Source organism: Berghia stephanieae, chromosome 4 (genome assembly GCF_034508935.2).
Source record: "Berghia stephanieae isolate SIO BIC M18660-M18661 chromosome 4, UCSD_Bste_1.3, whole genome shotgun sequence".
Classification (NCBI taxonomy): Eukaryota; Metazoa; Mollusca; class Gastropoda; order Nudibranchia; family Aeolidiidae; genus Berghia; species Berghia stephanieae.
The window spans coordinates 16,799,020-16,809,019 of record NC_088363.1 but is presented as its reverse complement, the minus strand read 5'-3'; positions in this window follow the sequence as shown (position 1 = coordinate 16,809,019).

Here is a 10,000-nt window from a genome sequence, read left to right as displayed (position 1 = left end):
TTAACTTCTAAGGGCAGTAATTGTCTTGACATCTATTCAACATTTCATTTCTCTCTCTATAACATCAGTAGTCTATTTATTCAGCACTTTTCTTGATCAGCCATCCTCTCAATAAAATTAGTTTCCCCTTTGTATCATGTAATTTAATATTGTTTTAATACAGATTTTCTTGTAGATTGAGGTCAACGTTTTCTCAAGGTCTGATTTTCCTTCTTTGACCTTAAATTTAAACTCCAGCTTTCTGATTCATTTTATTCATTCGATATGCAACAACAAATGACAATTGTTTGAGCTCTCAAAATCCAGTTCTATTCACTTTTCATTCTATATTCTTCAATCCATATTATGTCTCTTTCGTTTCATTATATATCTATATCCTGTAACCAATCTACACACTCGCCCTCTCAGGGAAAAAAGTCTTTTTAATCAGGCCTCAGAATATTGAATTCAGTGAGTTTGGTAATTTTATCAGAAAACTAAATAATACAAAAATGCGTTTCATTATATTGGATTGTATTGGTTTATCATCGTACACTGACATGTAAATGTGACTTTCTAGAATTCAATGTTCTGAGACGGTCCCAAGCCCGATAACTGAGAGGGGAAAGACATTAATTTATTCTTTTACCATATTTATTGCTAAAGTTTCTTTAACTTTATCAGTCAAATATCTATATTCTTAGTTAATAGTTTACTTTTTAAAGGCCACACTTAATTAATTTTTTATTAAATTCTAATAAAATTTAAGTGAGGACTCACACATTTTCAATTGAAAATTTTAAATGCAACGCGACTCAGCCGTCATTGATACCGAATCGTATTTTCATGTTGACTATCATGTCACTTTCCAGGACCGTGCTCTATAATATATGCAATGTACGTATTTATATATCTCGTCTTTTTGTTTTTAGTTTAGAGATAAAAGACCCATCTTGCCTCATTAGAAAATCAAGGGATGCTACTCATCCACACTACAGTGTCAAACATTCTACAGTTGCTGCCCTTTTGTTTTAAAAGTGCCTTCTGCCTATCGGCACGAAAAACGGGACATAAATACTGATATTTTAACAATGAAATCATCTCAGCGTCTTTTATACCTTATTACGATGAGGGGAAGGCGATGGTTGGTGGTCAAGGTAGATTTTTTGTAGAGAACGTCAATCTTAAATAAACTAACTGGGTTCGTATCCAAGTGAGTCTTTTTTTTTAATTTGTCATATTATCTCTCTTTTTCAACTAGAGCGATTAATGCGTTGAATATACGACCGGCAGAAAGTATTTATTTACGGTGAAATTAGTCGCCTAGTTTCGCACATGTCATGGGAATTCTTCAATGTCATTAGACAAGTGAAAACTGAGTTTCTGTTATGGCAGTCCTTCGATGCCATTTATTTAACATGAGCTTATCTCGGTTTCTCTATCCCTATATAGATAGATTCAATTGCTTGCTATCATTTGGACTAGACGCCAGATTAGTGCCAAACCAATGCATCCAATTACTGCCGTATAGACATGGAAGGATGGGGGTGGGGGGGATATTTTTTAACATAATCCGACAACCGAGTCACCTGCAGGTCCCGGGTTTGAGTCGCACTATGGGCAGGGCAAAGCTAAGTCTTTGGAAAACGTTCCATATTCATATTATTTTCAAACTATATACAGATTGAACGAAAATGGCGTCACTCAGCTCTTTGTTATTGATTTTAGACAGTCATTTTAATGATCAGTACTCGCTAAATTCTATCACTCAGACTATAAATATTTAAGCTTATTAACATAGCAGTGTGTGTGTGTCGAGGGGCGAAGTGGTCGAGTGATTAAGACATTGCACTGTGATCCGGAACGTCCCGGGTTCGAGCCCCACGTCAGGCATTTTCGTTTTTTTTCCTTGGGCAAGATTCACTCACTCACTCAATCCTCTCCGGGCCTGCTGACACTTGAGGCGATGCAAGGGGTCTCCACCCGGTCCTTTCAGCGGCCATTCTTGGGGCCATCTCGAGGAACACACCTCTTTGGTTTAGGTCCCTCTCTACGGTACGTCTCCAAGTCTCCTTGGGGCGGCCTTGCTTCCTCTTTCTTTGGGATGTCCATCGCAGAGCCTTCCTTATTCGAACATTTCCTTTGAATGGAAATAAGTTTTACAAAACAAACAAAAAGTTGTTATTTTTTAATGTAATAGTAAAAAAAGGGGGGGGGGGATTAAAGATTCGGTACCATTAAAAACTGTTAAACTAATATTCAAGACTCTTATTCATTTATTTACTTATCCATTTTTACCATTATTATTTTAAAAAATTGATTAGCCCTTGTAAGATGAAGAAAACAAGGGAAGTTACTGGTAAACAAGCACTTTGGTTTACTATCATAGTTGAGTTGCCTCCCTTAAATCTTAACTTGTATAGTACGTTATTCGGGAAATCGTGAGAGGCCACTTCCAAACTAAATTCTACAAGCCGAACATAAAACCAATCACACCATTTATTGGAGACCCCAAACCTATCGATCTCACAGATCACGTGGTCATTTGTAAATTTGAAAATTACACTTTAAGATCATGTAATGGCAAAACGAAAATTTCGGAAAAAAGATCAAGAACAAAATTTGATGATAGATCGTTTTCTTGTTTTAGCCCCAAGATTTGGAATGAACTACCACGTGGTCTGAGGGAGTGTTAAGTCTTTACCTACCTTTAAATAGAATCTCAAGACACATCTTTACTGTATTTGCTCTTATTGACGCTATGAATCCTTAATTTGGCTATGAATTCATTCCATTTTTATTTTTTTTATTTTTTTTTTTTCACTCAAAATTTATAATTTATATTGTAAAGTGCCCAGAGCTTGTGTTTTACACGAGAATGAGCGCTGTATAAATGTGTATAAATGTGTATTATTATATTATTATTTATTATTTATTATTATTATTATTATTATATTATATATTATTATTTATTATTATCATTATTATTATTATTATTATTATTATTATTATTATTATTATTATTATTATTTATTATTATTATTATTATATTATTATTATTATATTATTATTATTATTAATTATTATTATTTATTATTATTATTATTATTTATTATTATTATTATATTTTATTATTATTATTATTATTATTATTATTATTATATTATATTATTATTATTATTATTATTATGGAAAAAATAAAAACATTTTATCAGCTGAGGTACATAGTAGTATACAAAGCGTTAAATGACATAAGATCCCCAGGTGAAGATGAAATACTAGCAGAACTATTAAAATATGGAAATTGTATGTTAGATTTAACAATTAACAACAATATATTAAATGACACACTAAAAAAAAACACGAACTCCTAAACATCAACGCTGGGGTACTCGTGACTTTAAAAAAGCCAGGGAAATGTAGTCGTGTGGTATGAAACTCGCTTTCGGATCGGAAGGTCCTGGGTTCGAGCCTCGATCAGCGAATAGTTTAGTCCTTGGAAAATGCTCTTTACTCGCATTCTCTCACCGTACTCAGGTGTAAAATGAGTACCTGGCCGCCAATAGCATTGTCTCTGTCCGAAAAAATTGTAATATCGCTTAACAGGTGTATATGTTTCTTTCTACATGTTACGTGTTGCTGTTGTTAAGGCCTTTGAGCACGTTTAGTGGATATTGCTCTACATAAATGCTCTAGTTTTTTTAAAGGTCCTCCCTAAAATTTAAGTGCGGCTATGTGGTCTATTGGTATGACACTCGCTTTCGGATCGGAAGGTCCTGGGTTCGAGCCTCGCTCGGCGCATAGTTGAGTCCTTGGAGAAGGCTCTTTACTCACATTCTCTCACCGTACTCAGGTGTAAAATGAGTACCTGGCCGCCAATAGCATTGTCTCTGTCCGAAAAAATTGTAATATCGCCTAACAGGCGTCATGTCCCGTTCTACATGTTAAATGTTGCTGTGGGCCAAGGACCCCCTGTAAAGCGCGTTGAGCACGTTTAGTGCATATTGCGCTATATAAAAGCTCTTTTTTTAAAAAGATCAATAACGTTATTAAACAGAAATAAGGAAGACTCCTTCCAAACTGGCGTTGAATAGAATAAGATTGAAAGCGACTATTTATCACCAAATCAAAGTGATTTTCTTCAAAATTCAGGTGTAAAAAGAGTATCTGACCGTTAACAGCGTTGTCCCTGTCCGAATTTTTTTTTAATGCACTGTCGCCTAACAGACTCCTAACAGGCTTCGTGTCTCGTCCTACATGTTATAAGTGCTGTTGTTTGCTAAGTACCCTTGTTTTGAGCACGTATAGTGGATATTGCGCTATACGAGAGCTCATTTTCTCTTTGTAAACTTATATTCTCCATCATGACAGATTGTTTTGGTGCCAAACAAAATTCGGTTTCCAATACATGGGTCATCTCGGCTTTAAAAAATCTTTAAAACCTTTAAATATATACATATAATGTGAGTAATGGAGCGGCTGGTCGTCCGGGCATAGATTGTAGAGAGAAGTGAGTGAGGAGGATTATAGAGCAGTCAGCTTTTATAACAAGTGGCTACGTGACAGAAGGTAGAACGAAAAGTATTCACTAATTTGAAATTAATTCGAGGGAAGGCTATTAAAGGAAAGATGATATAATATTAGAAGGTAACGTTTTTCTAAGCCTACCGAAATATAACTGGAGTGAGATGAATTCAGTTCTTACTAAAATAAAATATTAATCAAATAAATGTGAACAATCTGTGAAAGTCTCCAAAACAATTATCTTTTGATGTTTATTAGTTTCTGGAAAATAGTTATAGAGCATTGACATATAATCTTAGCTTCGAACCTAAAATTTGCCTTTGTCAACATAATTAATTTAATTTTTTTAAAATCATTGTTCCTAAAACCGTTCCTTGTACCATTGATTTTGTGGATGTTTGATTTGACTTTGTTACTTCTGTCTCAGTCATATTTTAGATAAAGAGACTTAATATAGCATAGTGGTTGTTCGGAAATCCCGTACGTTTTATCGTTTGGTAACATTAATTCTATCTATATCTATCTCACACACACACACACACACACACACATTATATGACACACACTATCTCTCTCACTTTCTTGCTCTCTCTCTCTCTCTCTCTCATTCTCTCTCTCTCTCTCACTCACTCACTCACTCACTCTGGAACTGTTACATTTTGTCGTGACTGCTCACAAACCGTAATCACCCAACCGTGACTGACAAAGACCACCATCGATTCGCTTCATTTACAACTATTCGATCACATGAGTCGTAAAGTAGAGGCCTTTATACCCCCTTTATACAGCACGCGCAAGGCCGACACGCAAATTATTCACCTTGTATCCGTCGGCCCAACCTTCCCTCTCTCACCTCTACCGTTCAGATACCTGCCCATTCATTATTCTGCCGGTTCCTTTGAACCTGGAAGTCGGGAGACTTCCTTTATACATTATTTAAAATTCTACCCATAAATATGGTTTGATTGATTGTCAAGCAGTAGTGAGCGGATTTCATGAATCAATATCGAAATTGTGTAATGAGATAATAATATCTTGACAGTTCCCATATAGAAAATGGTCTTATTTTGTAAACGTTGTCCTTTAGCATCCAGAAATCCATCCACAAATAAATTATGTACACCCAGTTTTTTAGCAAAGAATAGATAATATGGCATAAATTATGGAAGCAAATATTTAGTCTTAGAAATGATTCGTTTAATCTTTGGGTGTGCATGAAGTTGAAATAAGTATGTATTTAAGGATATTGTGCCCATGATAACACCTATTTATTAACCAGTTAATTGCCGTACTCTGGAAAATTTTTGTATTTAAAATTTTGGCCAGAAAACTCGTCCTTCAATAAATATCGATTGATTTAAATTACCCTCATCTTGGCGAAAACTCTCAATCCTGGGACTTTGCGAGGTATTGTGCCTCAGTAGGTGGTCAACAAATTATATCAATCTAAAAAGGTGTAACTGTGACAGTGCCAGACAAAGCAGAAATAAATGTACACATCTCTAAAATCAACGTTTCTCCCTGGGCATCGAACCTCGGATCCCCTAGATTATCCAATAGACGTATTAACCCTACACCACTGATGTTATCCGATAATCGGGACGATTTAAAGCTTAATTGTTAACAAAGATGTATGTTTCCTCTGTTAGAAAAAAAAAAAAAAGCTCGTATATAAGGCAAAATCCACTAAACCTGCTCAAAGCGTTTTACAAGGGCTTCCTAGCCAACAGTGCTTATTAGATAATATTACAATAATTTCTTTCGGACAAAGAAAACGCTGTTAACGGCCAGGTACTCAGATGACACCTGAATACGGTGAGAGAATGTAAGTAGAGAGCCTTTTCCAAGGACTCAACTATGCGACGCTCAGAACGGGACTCGAAACCTTGGGTCTACCGTTTCGAAGGCGAATATCATACCACAAGAACACACAGCGGCTCTATGTGATAAGTGCTGCTGTGTTGTTGTTTTTTTCGTATTTTTACCTTTGTCTTTCTTTTCACTAATAGATTTCTGTTTCTGACACATTTCTTTAAAAGGATAGCCTGTCGGGTTGTGTTAATTACTTAATACTCTGTGGTGCTTCGTCTAAAAATTAAAATAAATATTTTAAAATTGAGCTTTATATAGCGCAATATCCACTAAATGTGCTCAAAGCGCTTTACAATGGGTTCCTGGTCAACAGCAACATTTAACATGTAGGACGGGACATGACGCCTGTTATGTGATATTACAATTTTTTGGACAAAGACAACGCTGTTAACGGCCAGGTACTCATTTTACACCTGAGTACGGTGAGAGAATGTGAGTAAAGAGCCTTTTCCAAGGACTCAACTATGCGCCGAGTTCGAGGCTCGAACCCAGGACCTTCCGATCCGAAAGCGAGTGTCATACCACTAGACCACATAGCCGCACATAAGGTCGACAGTAAGGAGTGCCAGTGACTTCCGTACTATGTCAGCATTCTAACTTCTCCCCAGGTTCAACCAAAGGATGCCATTAACTCACTCAATCCTAGAGATTTTTGCTACTTTTCAAAACTGGACACAATGTATTAAAAATGAGCATGTATATAAATAGTTATATTCAACTATCATTAACATGTAAAAACTAAAAACGTTAACTTTGATACTACGCCCATAATTTGTCTCAGAAAAAATGTAATAAATAGGCATGGGGTAAAATTAACCCGGGTAAACTACGGATATAGTCGGTGTTAGGGTTGAGTGAGTTAATCTTTCTACCGATCTTCTCCAGATCTCCAGTCGCCTTTCTTTACCCTGCTGCAATTTCCCCTCAGAGCTGTTTTCGGGATTGCTCCGTCCTTCATTCATGCGGTCTTGTGATATGATACTCGCCTTTGGATCGGAAGGTCCTGGGTTCGAGCCCCATTGTGAGTGGCGCATAGTTGAGTCCTTGTAAAAGGCTCTTGAGTAATTTTATCTCACCAGACCCAGGTAAAAAAATGTAATATCGCCTAACAAGCGTCATGTGTCGTCCTACATGTTAAGTGTTGCTGTTGGCTATGGACTCATTGTAAAGCGTTTTGAGCACGTTTAATGTATCTTGGGCTTAAGTTTATATATAATGATCTTGGTTTTGTTTTCTGTCAATCTTTAAAAACGCAATGTTTAAGACCATAGAATACTCTATATAGATGGCAGAACATAAAACGTATAGAGAATGAGATTAGCGGAAAAGTAGCGTCCCTTGATTGGACGTCACCTTTCAGAGAGAACGTCAATTTGGTTTTGCGCATGCGTCTCTCTTGTCCTCGCTTTCGGTGAAGTGTCTCAAGCCGCTTTCACCGGAAGCGAGGACGAGAGACGCATGCGCACAACCAACATGACGTTCTCTCTCTAATAACTTTTCAGCCGGTGACGTCCAATCAAGGGACGCTACTCTTCCGCTAATCTCCTTCCCTATAAATTATTCTCAAAATATGTATTCGTATTATTTCAGTTTAGATTGATGAACGCAATTTGGAAGAAAAACAAACAAACAAGCAACCAAACAACAAACAACCCATGGCATATTTCCAAACGTGCTTACTATTTCAGCAGTAATTAATAAGCCATCATTTGCGGTTTCTCACATTCAATGCTATTCCCCTCCCTCCCATTCTCTTATTTTTAAGCCTTTGTTGGTGGCGTTCGATTCCATTCAAAATTGAGCTTTATACAGCGCAATATCCACTAAATGTGCTCAAAGCAACAATAAACATGTAGAACGAGACATGACGCCTGTTAGGCGATATTAAAAATTTTCGCACAAAGTCACAAAGACAACGCTGTTAACGGCCAGGTACTCATTTTACACCTGAGTACGGTGAGAGAATGTGAGTAAAGAGCTTTTTCCAAGGACTCAACTATGCGCCGTTGAGACTATGAGAGTTGTCATAGAAATGCCAATGCTGTCACTGCTTTCTTGATGAAAACGGTAAAAACTATTATTTTTTATTACTTGACGATAATGAAGGAAGGGGTCCCGATAACTCAGTTGGTAGAGCACTCGCTTCACAAGCAAAGGGATCGAGATCTATTCAGGGTGCATTCAAGAGTATTTCTAACCCCCCCCCCCCCCTCCTCCTGTCCACCCAGCAGTGATTGGGGAATTGTGTCTGTTAGATCTGACGGAAAGTACTTTGTGATAGACTAACGTCCTATCTAGAGGATAGCGAGCAATTACTATTTTCACGCTATAGAAACCGGAATAAATCTGGCTCCATGAGCCTAATGGCTTTGAAGGACTACACAATGAAGGACGTTGAATTTGAAATAACTTTCGTCTCGCCGTTATAGGATCACAGGCTATCGCGATCTAGTGTATTGTATTAACTGATCACACTGATTTGGATTGCCATCTCCATGCCTTTGTTTTGTTGTCCGCGTTCCACCTGTTAGGTTCGCGTGTTATAATGAATAAAAACAATTACCCTTCGGTATAATAAAACAACGGTGATGATTTTACCAACTCATTTAATAATTATGATAATAGTGATGTTGATGATAATGATAATAATAATAATAATAATAATAATAATAATAATAATAATAATAATAATAATAATGATAATGATAATAATAATAATAATAATAATAATAATAATAATAATGATAATAAAATAATGATGATAATAATAATGATAATAATAATAACAATAATAATGATAATAATAATAATAATAATAATAATAATAAAATAATAATAATAATAATAATAATAATAATAATAATAATAATATAATAATAATAATAATAATAATAATAATAATAATAATAATAATAATAATAATAATAATAATAATAATAATAATAATATTAATGATAATAATAATAATAATGATAATAATAATAATAATAATAATAATAATAATAATAATAATAATAATAATAATAATAAAAATAATGATAATAATAATAATAATAATGATAATACACGGCGTCTAATCTGCACTATAAATCTGACCGTTTAGTTTCCCGCTGTTCCGAGCGCCGACGTAACCTCACCCGACAGGTAACCGGGGTCAACAGCGGTCAGCCGATATCAATTCCAAGAACGTAGATTTGACGTGCATTGGGTGATACCAATGGATGATTTCCGTACCAATTAACCTCACGATCTTCGTGACGATGCAATTCCACCCAAATGAAAAGAATTCTCGCAGACCTCCTCTTTCCATCGGTCCAATTTTATTTCAATATCTCCAGTACTTATTCCACAAGCCGTGATTCAAATTCGCCTATTTTTCTATAACATTTAAATAAAATTACTTGTAATTACCTCAGGATTCTAAAAAAACGTTGCTATAAACTTCAAATTTTTTTTTGGTGTGATTCACAAGGCACAAGTTTTACTACGAAATGAGGTAAGTTTCATTTACTCTTCAGTTTTCATTATTTTGTAATGATTATTTTTCCGCGGTAGGTCAGGTAATAATGATATTACCTCTTTAGCCTTGTTCTTGAAACGTAATATTTCGCTGCGGTTTTATTGT